Source organism: Rattus norvegicus, chromosome 1 (assembly GCF_036323735.1).
Source record: "Rattus norvegicus strain BN/NHsdMcwi chromosome 1, GRCr8, whole genome shotgun sequence".
NCBI classification, from domain to species: Eukaryota; Metazoa; Chordata; class Mammalia; order Rodentia; family Muridae; genus Rattus; species Rattus norvegicus.
In genome coordinates this window covers 153064348-153077234 of record NC_086019.1, presented here as the reverse complement: position 1 = coordinate 153077234, position 12887 = coordinate 153064348, and the positions used below count along the sequence as shown (strand labels likewise).

General features: G+C 44.6%; 1 protein-coding gene across 3 annotated transcripts in view; it reads right to left on the bottom strand.

Annotated features, from left to right (window-relative positions):
• Positions 1 to 12887, bottom strand: part of Me3 (malic enzyme 3) — a 201432-nt gene that overhangs the window by 70792 nt on the left and 117753 nt on the right. The gene's annotated exons all lie outside the window — the stretch shown is intronic.

Below are 12887 nucleotides of genomic sequence, written 5' to 3'. Positions count from 1 at the left end.
CACTGGGTTAAGGGCTTGTCCATCTGGAACAGTCTTCTCTAGAGATGGAATCTTCTCTCTTTTTTCTAGATCTGGTAGTACAATTCCCAGGCTCACTAGCCCCAAGAGTGCCTTAGCAACCCTGTGGCTCTGCATTCTAGGCACTTGCTTCAGAGTACAAACCACATGGCTGTGACCAGAATGTGAACACGAGGGTTGGGGAGTATAGACACGTATGCACCAGGTATCTGAAATGGGAGATGTGGCTGGGGATGGGAAGAAGGGGCGGTGCTTATCATAAGATGCTTTTCTCTGTAGGACAGTGTGGGACCATGAAAGGCACACTGGTTCTGGTTGAGGAGGCTTGAAAACCTGGTGACCCTGAAAAGGCCGGTAGGCATTTCTCCTGACTCCCAAGAAACCAGGCTGGTCGCTAGCTGTAGCCCTCCATAGATTTGTGGCCATCAGTCATGTAAGGGCAATGCCCCAAGCCCCTGCACAGGTAGAGGACATGACCACAGGTCACGTAGGCTCAAGACAGATCTCCATTATAATGAGGTACCTAAAGGCCTGGAGGCTTAGCCAATGAATTTCCCTTCCCAGACCCTCCTCCCTGTAAAAGATATTTAATCTCAGGCCCACTCTGAGAAATAGGGTATGGTTTTACTTATCCACTTTCCACCATGACAATAGATGTCTTAAAACCACGGTCTCTTTTCATTGGGATCTGCCATGGGGAGCCACAGAGAAGGCTTCTGTACACAGAGCTGCCATCTAATCTCTAGTACGTACCCAGCATCCACCACCAAGACTGCAGTCCACCACCATCAAGCCAAGGACTATCCCTGTGGGACCAGCTGGAGCTCTCCCTCTTTTTCCCCCTAGGCCCTGGGCTAGATCCAGCCCCGACGGCCCCCACTCCATTCCCAGCTCCTCTGCTGCATCCCAGCAGTGCCTGGATGCCCCAGCCGCCTTGCAGACTTTGGGACCCCTGAGCCAGCTCTGACTGAGTCCCATGGCCCAGACTGTGCTTCTCCACCCCCACAGCGGTGTCCCATGCCTTCCCACAGCCCGACACCCACCCACCCAGCAGCAGCAGCAGCAGCAGCAGTGGCATAGGTTAAGTGCAGTCAAACTTCCCGAATCCTGCCTCCCTGAGCTGGCTGGCGAGCCCTGTGGTGAAGTGGACGTGAAACCACATTAATCCTACAGGACAGGAGTCTAACAATACCAAATTCAAACCTAGCCTCCCAGTCTACTGTAAATGTATCATTTATTCACTGTATGTGATTGTTGTCTTGTCTGCTATCCTAGGCCTAGTACTGGAAGCTTTTAGCCTTCATACAATCTAATCTAGGTCTGGAATGTTTCCATTCTCTGAAACTTAATGCTGAATACGCTTACCCTTTCTAGGTCTTTCTGAACTCTGGCTGGCTGGTTCAACTCAGCTGTTCTTGCTTCTCTCTTGACTTCTTCCTCCCCTCCTCCTCTTCCTCCTCCTGCTCCTCCTGCTCCTCCTGCTCCTCCTGCTCCTCCTCCTCCTCCTCTTCCTCCTCCTCCTCCTCCTCCTCCTCCTCTTCCTCTTCCTCTTCCTCTTCCTCCTCCTCCTCCTCCTCCTCCTCCTCCTCCTCCTCCTCCTCCTCCTCCTTCTTTTCTCCTCTGGTCAGCTTCAAACTAACTCAGGCAATCTGTTCTAATCTTCCAGCTCCTTCTCATTTTCTGGCTCATTCTGTCTTCACTCATGTGTAGCTTGTTCTGTCTCTACAACCTGTCTTTGTAAAACTGTCCTGGTAAAACTACTTCCTTCCTTTCTCTCTGCACCACTCCCTTAAACAGCTTCCCTTTTCTCTCTCTTCTCATGAGAGTTGGGCATATCCTAGTATCAAATCTTTCTTTGATTTGTCACTTTGTCCATCACTAAGACATCACTTTCAAACATAGGTACTTCCTTCTACAAATTAACTTTACCTTCATTGTTTAGGATTAAAGGTGTGTGCTTAGGGCATATCTGTATTCCAGTCAGAGGGCTTAAAATTGTGTGCTAAGGGCTGAGCCATCTACAACTAGAAACAGGGTTTTTTTTCTTTTCAGTAAATATCATAATCTCTGGGTTCACAGCATGATCAAATGTCTACAACAGTCTACTAAGAGGGTCCAGTTATAAATGTAAGATAATAGAATACATTCAATTTAGTAGCTTATTGCCCGATTTAGAGTGTTTACTATTTAGCCTAAAAGACGTGGATATGAATCTCTGCTTTAGGATTAGGGGTGAGAGAATATTGTGGGATTCAGAGATTCTCTCCCCTTTTCACTCTAGTAGATAACCATAAAATTTATATATTCAAGTCTTTATTATCCTAGAAGTGAAACAAGATTCCTGGCTTCTAGTAGTGACACAGAATACCCTTCCTCCAAACAACTATTATTAAATCATTTGTTTATAAACAATTCATATTACCATCCAGTTTGAAATATGTATTTGTGTGTTTGCAGCAATGGCATTGGCCAAATGATGTGGAAACGGGAGGAGCATCTGTCTTTGAAAGCAGCAGCTAGTCTTTGAGATATGTGGCTTCGCAGTTATTTTGTCTGAGGGCAGCAGTCCAATTGTCAAACAGCTTGGAGCGACAGAAAGTTACAGACTTACAGGTTGAGGTGCCCAAGAGCAGTGTTTGCATTAGAAAGATCATCTGGACAATGAAGAGGGAAATCTGAAGGGATGAAACCTCAGAGAAATTGACCCTCAAGTCTGGGTAAAAAAATTCCCAGCCATTGACTGGCCATGAATAAGAAGCCCATGAGAAGGAACTGAGTGGAGACCTCAGTTCTTGCTGATTTGGGCAGATGGAGCTTAGAATGTGGATTCAGCTTACTTGGCCAACTCTCCTAGGACAGAAACCTACTTTTTAGAGAAACAAATACAATCCAGCATCCATACAGGTCAGGGTTCCAGAGGTATCTATTGCAATGACCTGCTTATTTCATTTATGTTTGGATTCCCAAAATGAAATGTGTGTGTGTGTGTGTGTGTGTGTGTGTGTGTGTGTGTGTGTGTATGTGTGTGTGTGTCCACCACACATGCCTGTGAAAGTCAGAGGCTGAGATTGTGAATTCTCTACCTTACATTTTGAGATAGTGTTTGACGAGACTGGATGCCCAGCAAACCTCAGAGCTACCTTGTCTCTCCCTCCCTAGTGCTAGGATGGCACGGGTCTCATTGCTGCCCTCAGGTTTTTAAAATTAGGTCTGCGCATTTGCATGGAAAGAGCTTTTCCCACTGAGCTACCTCTCCAACCCCCATGAGGTATTGGGAATGTCAGTCCCTTACTCAGATCATTCTCCTCTCCCTAGTATAAAGTAAAATCAAACAAAGAACTAAAAGTAAACCAACCCCCAAAGCCAGCTTGCCTACAGAAAACACCTGTTTTGTGGCCTCCCACTAATTCTCCCCCACCATAGTAGTGCGCCTTTCACTAGCATCCTGTTACCAAGCCTCCAGTGGCATTCACCTCTTTGAGTGCAATGAACACTTTTCAGCCCATCACTCCTCTGCTTTGTTTTCTGAACAACCATTTGTTTTTATTATATGTGTTTTGTCTTGCATGTGTGGATGTGTTCCGTGAGTGTAGTGCCCCTAGAGGCCACAAGAGGGTGTTGGATTCTCGGGAGCCACCGTTAACCAGTTTCGAGCTGTCTGATGAGGATTGAGAGAACTGAACTCTACTCTTCTGCCAAAGCAGCAAGTGCTCTTAATGGCAGAGCTGTTTCTTGTCTGTCCTCTGGGTTCTTGACAGAATTTTGACAGAATTCTGACAAATGCTGGCTTTCATGAGTCTCCTTTCTTTTTTCCCTCTTCTTCTGACTCCTCTTATTTACTCTTTTATGCTGGTCACTCAGCCGAGTTTGTGATAACATTCCTCAAATACTTCCTGTATCTAACGGTCAGGCTTCCTCTGTGCAATCTTATCAAAGCCGAAGGCATTTGGACTATGAGCTTCAAATATCTGCAGACAAGAATTTCTCATTTTGAGTGCTATTGACATTTTATGTTAGAGAATTCTTGGCTGTGCAGGTGAGGTTGCCCTGAGCTTTGCAGCATTTTTGGTAATCTTTCTCTCCCATTATATGCCAGTAGAACCTCACACTCTTCCATAGCAACAACAACAACAACAACAACAACATCATCATCATCATCAACAACAGCAGCAACAACAACACCAACGACAGCAACAACAGCAACAAAATGTCTCCAGTCATTACCAAATATACCCAGAGGGGACAAAAATATCATAGTCTTTGAAGGGATGGCTCTAGACCTATGTATTAACTACCTGTCGGACACACATCAAAAGCACTTGCATGTAACCTGTCTAAGACCAAATTTATGATCTAGCCTTTTACCACTGTGACTCAAAGACAAGATAAAACACAGACTCATTCCTTTCATTCTCTAGTTGTCAGCCACACTGACTTCCGTTCCAGACTCTATGTAGCCATGGGCCTCCTACCTCATGGTGTTCAGGCTTTCCCTTCTCAATACTTGTTTGTTTCCTTGCTTTTGTGTAGCTAATTCATTCTCATTATTGTGATAATTTCCAAACCAGGGTAGAAGGCCCTTGTTATGAGCTCCATGTCCCTTACTTATCCTTGCAAGCTTAGACACATTTACTGTGTGGCTCCTTGGCTAATTTCCCCGCATCAGATTGTAAGCACCACCAAGGCAAGGTCTGCATCTATTTTTGTTGTCATCGAGTGCCATTTTCTCCTGCTTAGTTCACAATACATGCAGAGTATACTATCTTTGAACAAGGAGAGGCTGAAACCAACAGGTGGTGACGATGTGCAAGTGATAAAGATTGTTGAATAAAAGAAGGTGAGAGTAGGCACAAAGGCAATTTGTGTGGCTGCGTTGAAGAGATCCTGTGAACTGGGTGATAGTTGGTGGTGCTTGAGAGTGCTGATAAGTGTGTGAAGGGTGGTGGATGGCCCAGGGCAAAGAAACATAATTACGATTTTGGGGTACAGGGCTCTATTTTTGAAGGGGGCAGTGTACACATCTGGATTAACTTACTCATAAACCTTCATGGCTTCCAGGAAGAACCTGAATAAACCATCTTGAACTATGCCTCTTCCATCTAGACACTATTGTGAGCTATTTCATTGTGAACTAAAGTTTTCTGAGGGGGAAAAAAGTCACACCTGTGTTCTACAAGGCTGATTAAAACTGTGACTGTGGAGAGTTGGAATGTTGCCTGATTATCTTCTGCTATCTTTGGCTCTCAGTGTCTGACCTAACACCCTTTGATTTTTCAGGTAAATGCTTTTGGAATAGATTAACAGATCTCTTATCCCTCCAAAAGCTAAGAATATTATTAGATAATATCTGAGAACATGTAACAGATTAAATTTTTTTTCTGTGCTGTAACCTGCCTACCTAATATCCCCACCAAAATATTTGAAGAATGCCTTGATTCGTAACTTCCTTTTCTTCTGTGACTATCCTGAATCCATGATGCTGGGCCATGTTCACTCATGTGGCTCCAGGATAAACTATGTCTTATCCCTTTGTGTTGAGAATTGCCTTTTGCATGGGAAGACCCAGAAAAGGGACATCCATTTTTTGTTTGTTGTTTATTTATTTATGTATTTATTTATTTGAGAAAGGGACTTACTATACAGCCTTGGCTGGTCAGGCATTGTCTGTGTGGACCAGGTTCCCTTGGACTCAGAGAGATTCATCTATCTCTGAAGGTGAGTGCTTCACCAGGCTCAGGTTTTCCTTTTGTAAAGAACACTTACATTTATTTAATAATTTCCATTTGCTCAGATGCACCACTCTCTTGTAGTAAGCAGTAAGAGGGCTCTCGTCCACATAGTGAAACTTACCTAATAACCTTTGCTTACCTCACTTGGAGACATCTCCTCATAACCTCTTTCCTTTAGAACATCTCACCCCAATCCCTTTTCTTTTTATCTAACACAGTGGTTTAGCTTGAAGTACTAATCACTCCTTAGGCTGTATTTGTTAAGGTCCATTGTTTTCCTTGCTCATCTGTCTCTTGTGAAAAGGTTCGCCTTCAGCCAAGAACTATGAAGGGTAGACAGGTTATCGTTTCTCTGCTACATTAACAAGGGAGCCAATTCCTTCAAACCAGGATAATCAGGTAACAGCCTCAGACTCATTGATGTCTCACTGAGCAGCCTTAGAGAACTCATTTCACCCACAGTAATGGCCATGACAGATCTCTGGTCTCTTGACTCTGTTTTGGAAATGATTCTCACTCAACACTTCTTCTATACCTGAACCCAGATGGATGCTTAGGGAAAGAAAAGCAGATGTGTGAGGAGGCAGGATTCATGCTCTGGAGCAGTGTACAAACACAGGCAAAGCATGATTACTACAACTAGGTGTGTATCAAAATCAGCCCTCTCTACCATTTTATATTGGATTCTTTGGTTTATTGATGTCTAGTTTCTTGAGTTCTTTATATATTTTTGATATCAGCTCTCTATCAGATATGGGGTTTGTGAAGATCTTTTCCCAATCCGTAGGTTACTGTTTTGTCCTATTGACAGTGTCCTTCGCCTTACAAAACCTTTTCAGTTTCCTGAGGTCCTATTTATTAATTGTTGATCTTAGTGTCTGCACTACTGGTGTTCTGTTCAGGAGGTTGTTTCTTGTGCCAATGCATTCAAGGTTATACCCATTTTCTTTTCTATCAGGTTTAGTGTATGTGGTTTTCTGTTGAAGTGTTTGATCCACTTGTACTTGAGTTTTCTGTAGGAATCTAAATAGAGGACTCTCTGATGGCCAAAAAGCACTTAAAATGTTCAACATCTTTAGACACCAGGGAAATGCAAATCAAAATAACTCTGAGATTCTTACACCCATCAGAATGGCTAAGGGGCTGGAGAGATGGCTCAGAGGTTAGGAGCACTGACGGTTCTTCCAGAGGTCCTGAGTTCAAATCTCAGCAACCACATGGTGGCTTGCAACCATCTGTAATGAGACTTCGGGTGTGTCTGAAGACAGCTACAGTGTACTTAAATATAATAAACAAACAAACAAATAAATCTTTAAAAAAGTATTAGTTCCTTTCTTCCCAAAGGAATTTCTTAAAACAAAACAAAATCAAGTGACAGCACATGCTGACCAGGATATGGAGCAAGGGGAACTCTCCTCCATTGCCTGTGGGAGAACAAACTGTACAGCCACTTTGGAAATCAATTTGTCAGTTTCTTAGAAAATTGGGAAAGATCTACCTCAAGGCTCACCTATATCACTCCTGGGCATATATCCAAACTATGCTCCACCATACCACAAGAACACTTGCTCAACTATGTTCATAGTAGTTTTATTCATAATAGCCAGGAAGTAGAAACAACCTAGATGTCTCTCAACTGATGAATGGATAAAGAAAATGTGGTACATTTACACAATGGAATATTTCTCAGCTGTTAGAAACAAAGACATTGTGAAATTTGGAGGTAAATGGATGGAACTAGAAAAATTATCCTGAGTGAGGTAACCTACCCAGAAAAGAACACATGGTATGTACTCACTTGTAAGTGGATATTAGCCATAAAGTAAAGAATAAATACTACAATGCACAGACCCAAAGAAGCTAAGTGACAAAGAGGGCTCAAGGGGGGATGTGAATCTCACTGAGAAGGGGAAATAAAATAGGCCTCATGGGTGGATGGCGGTGGGAGTCAGGGTGGGAACAGGAAGGACCAAGTAGGTGCAGGACAGCCAGAGAGGGTGCTGGGAGAGACAACTGAAATGGGGAGGCATCTCTGGAATGAGCTAGAAACCTAGGGCAATGGAAACTGCCAGGAATCCAGGAGGGTGACCCTAGCTAAGACTCCTAGCAATGGGGATATGGAGCTGTAAACCGCCACCTCCTGTAACCAGGCAAGACTGCCAATGGAGGAACTGGGACACCATCCCAACCGCAAAACTTTTGACCTACAATTTCCTCTGCCTACAAGAGGTGCTGGGACAGGAGTCTGGCATGATCATCAGAGAGGCTTCACCCAGCAACTGATAGAAACAGAGACCCACAGCTAAGCATAAGGTGGGACTTGGGAAAGGTTTGTAGGAGCCAAAAAAAAAAAAAAAAGCCAAGGACACCATAAGAAAACCCACAGAGTCAACTACTCTGGGTTCATAGGGGCTAATGGAGACTAACTCACTAACCAGGGTGCCTGCTTGGGACTGACCTAGGCCCTCTGTACATATGGTTCAGTTGCATAGCTTAGTCTTCATGCAGTACTCCTAATAGTGGGAGTGCAGGCTGTCTCTGACTCTGTTTTTTGTTTTTGGGACCCTTTCTTCCTACTGAGCTGCTTTGTCTAGCCTTAATAGGAGACTATGTGCTTAGTCTTACTGCAACTTGATGTGCCAGGGCTGGTTGATATCTATGGGAGGACTTCCTTTTTCTGAAGAGAAAGGGAGGAGGAGTGGATTGGGGAGGAGAGGTGGGAGGACTGGGAGGAAGAGGGGAAACTGCAGTTGGGATGCAAAACAAACAAACACACAAGCAAACAAACCCAAACAAATACAAACCTTTGTATTGACAGTAAGAGGGAGAAGGGAACAGGGATACGTGAACAGTTTTACATTAAACTTCTGAGTTGATGAACTGTTAGAAGACTTATTCATGTTCTTTCTTTTAAAGCATATTTATAGGGGCTGCAGAGAGCAGACTATAAAATTTCCCACTTTTGAAATGTATTAAGAGCCTTAAAAAAGTACATATAAACTACAGTGAAGGAATGCCCTGGATGCTTGATTTGAGGTTTTTCTTTCTGTAATTCTCGTTGGTGGGGGTGGGGGCTTATGATATTTAACAAAAGGATTGCAGGCTACACGGGATTCTCAAGGGGGTTGTAGGGAGTGAATGAAACCGTGAGTGAATGTGTACCATTGACATGGCATGGGGGCACATTAAGGATCCCCGTGCCTTAGTTTCATGGGGCTGGGTAAAGTCTTTCCTGACTGGGGCTCAGAGGGATGGTGAAGCATCCTTGGGTCTGAATGTAAATGTCGACGATGTGTGCAGAAAATGTCCACCATGGCCTTTTCTCCTTGGATGATTACAGCCTGAAGACTGCTCCCCTACAGAGGCGGCTCACATAGGGATTGACTAAACTTTCCTTCTTGTTAGCTGTAGGTAACAACCATGCCTCTCTGTTCAACTGAGGCTAATAAACACGCTAGCCTCCAAACTTCCAGAGTGCTCCAGCGTCACCATCCACGTTTTCCTGTGTCTCCTGTCTTTCACTTTTCCATTTCTTCACTGCTCCAGTTAGGTCAATGCTTGGAACCATGTGGCAGGTAGGGGACTGGGGGGTCACCTTCATAATCAGCCTGAAAAGCATCTAGGCCGGTTTAGGAAGAAGTGCCTATAAAATGCTCCCAGTAAAGGATTCTCAGTTCTAGTCTCTTCACTCAGGGGAAATCAAAATTTGCAGCAGTAACGGGTGATGGGATGGATGGCTCTTCTCCACTCCCATAAGATGTTTATTAGCTGAGGGATGCAGAAACTTGTTGGCACTCCTCCTCAGTGACCTCAGAGTACCTCCGTGCCTTGGGAAGCCCCCTTTGCAGCCCTGCTTGGCTCCACCCTGAGAACTCAATTGTTCGGTGTGCACTGAGGCTGGAGCGAGCATTTTAAAGCAGCATCCACAAGTGACGAGGCTGCCATGCCTTCACTCACGTCTGGGAGGACTGCCAGAGGGAAGACAGCAGAGACTAGGGGTTAATGAGCTGGCTCTGCAGCCACAGCACCTAGGCTCAAAGCCTGGTGCTGCCAGTGCCTGGTGACACAGTGCCTGTATACAAGTTCCCTTTCTGTTCCTTGGTCTCCTGTTCTTCATAAATCATGAGAATGAATGACTTCCCAGGAGGCATTGACTTTCACAGCTGGGTACTCCTCTGTGTGTGTGTGTGTGTGTGTGTGTGTGTGTGTGTGTGTGTGTGTGTCAGAGAGAGAGAGAGAGAGAGAGAGAGAGAGAGAGAGAGAGAGAGATTCTATGTGTACTTGTGTGTAGTCACAGAGTTCAGAAGAGGGCACAGGATCACCTGGAGCTAGACTTAGAGGTGTTTGTGAACCTCATGCTATTGATACTGAGATTCGAATCCTGGTCCTTGTGAATGAGCAGCAATTGCTCTTAACCACAAAACCATCTGTCCAGCCCCATAAACTTGCTTTTAAAATGTGTAGGTTTTTTTTAATTCTTCTCCTGTACATTATATCCCCACTGCAGTGTCCCCTCTTTCCACTCCTCCCGCTTCTCTCAACCCTCATACCCCCTTTCCCTCAACATCCACTTCTCTGTTTCCTTTCAGAAAAGGGCAAACCTCCCGGGAATATCAAGCAAACACAGTTTAACGAGTTAGAATAAGACCAGGCACAAACCCTCATATCAAGGCTGGATGAGACAACCCAGTAGGAGGAAAACAGTCCGGAGAGTAGATGAAAGAGTGAGAGATCCTCCACTCCTGCTGTTAAGGGTCCTTCAGGAACACCGAGCTACACTGCAATAACATACATGCAGAGGGTGTGAAACGGTCCCACGAAGGCTCTGTGGTTGCTGCTTTGGTCTCAGTGAACCCTTATGAGCCCTGCTTAGTTGATTCTGTGTTTCCAGGGTGTCCTCAACCCCTCTGACTCCTACGATTCTTTCTCTCCCTCTTCCATGGGGTTCCCCAAGCTACACCTAATGCTTTGCTCTGGGTGTCTAAACCTGCTCCATTCAGTTGCTGGATGAATCCTCTCTGATGACAGTTGGGTTAGGTACCAATTTATTGTTCTGGCTGGCAATAGACTTTGTTTTAAGCATTGAGATTTTAGAATTATTTGTTTAACAGCATGACATGACTGACCATGGTCCTCTTTGCTCAACAACTTTTTTTCCCCCCAGGGATGTCTCATATATGAAGTGAAAACTGACACTTTGGTGAAAGCAGAAGTGAGGACCACACCTTTTGGAGGGAGTCCTCATTTTTTTCTCCCCAGCTAGAACTCTAACCATGCTAGCCATGGAAGAGGCCTATGTTACTGGAAACATGCTATGGGAGTAAGTGATGGTTAGGGAATTAGATTTCAAGTGTGCATCTTATTTGACTAGACTATTTGATGTTTCATGAGGCTTGGGCTGCATCTGTTCTATTCATAGCTGTAAAACTGTGGCCTGGCACGGAGCCATGCACACAACAGGTGTTCTACACGGTACATGCATTAGGGACAGTGAGTGGTGCAGGATTCAGGTCTGAAATGAGACAGGCCTAGGTTCAGTTCTAAACTGAGCACAGAAACTTCTTACCTATAGAGGTTCTTATGAAGGCCTCCACTAAGCCATGAAGACTGTGAGATACTGACTTAAATGTTAAAATCTGAACCCTTTGTACCTGTGAGATTATTTAGAGATGGTGTCTTTGTGGACTAGTCAGTTAAGAAGATGTCATTAGTGGTACCTTATTTATAAGAGTGCTGGCCGTATAAGAAGAGAAGACAGTGCCATACAGAGGGAAGACTGGGCATGCAGAGACAGAAGCAGAGACTGACCCCTATGTCTGTAAGGCATGGAAAGCAAAGGTTCGCTAGTAAGCACTAGAGGCCTAGAAGAGCAGGGGAATTCTGTCCTTCGGCATGCAGAGAGAACATGACACTCATTTCAGAATCCCTATTGTTCCAAACCATGCACACAGTCAGTGCTAACTTATTCCAGCAGAACCTAGGACTTGAAGAAGCCAACTTTCCCGAATGGCTGAGAAACACCTAAAGAAATGTTCAACATCTTTAGTCATAAGGGAAATGCAAATCAAAACAACCCTGAGATTTCACCTCACACCAGTGAGAATGGCTAAGATCAAAAACTCAGGTGACAGCAGATGCTGGCGAGGATGTGGAGAAAGAGGAAGACTCCTCCATTGTTGCTGGGATTGCAGACTGGTACAACCATTCTGGAAATCAGTCTGGAGGATCCTCAGAAAATTGGACATTGAACTGCCTGAGGATCCAGCTATACCTCTCTTGGGCATATACCCAAAAGATGCCCCAACATATAAAAAAGACACGTGCTCCACTATGTTCATCGCAGCCTTATTTATAATAGCCAGAAAATGGAAAGAACCCAGATGCCCTTCAACAGAGGAATGGATACAGAAAATGTGGTACATCTACACAATGGAATATTACTCAGCTATCAAAAACAATGACTTTATGAAATTCGTAGGCAAATGGTTGGAACTGGAAAATATCACCCTGAGTGAGGTAACCCAATCACAGAAAAACACACATGGTATGCACTCATTGATAAGTGGCTATTAGCCCAAATGCTTGAATTACCCTAGATGCCTAGAACAAACGAAACTCAAGACGGATGATCAAAATGTGAATGCTTCACTCCTTCTTTAAAAGGGGAACAAGAATACCCTTGACAGGGAATAGAGAGGCAAAGATTAAAACAGACACAGAAAGAACACCCATTCAGAGCCTGCCCCACATGTGGCCCATACATATACAGTCATCCAATTAGACAAGATGGATGAAGCAAAGAAGTGCAGGCCGACAGGAGCCGGATGTAGATCGCTCCTGAGAGACACAGCCAGAATACAGCAAACACAGAGGCGAATGCCAGCGGCAAACCACTGAACTGAGAATAGGACCCCCGTTGAAGGAATCAGAGAAAGAACTGGAAGAGCTTGAAGGGGCTCGAGACCCCATGTGAACAACAATGCCAAGCAACCAGAGCTTCCAGGGACTAAGCCACTACCTAAAGACTATACATGGACTGACCCTGGACTCTGACCTCATAGGTAGCAATGAATATCCTAGTAAGAGCACCAGTGGAAGGGGAAGCCCTGGGTCCTGCTAAGACTGAACCCCCAGTGAACT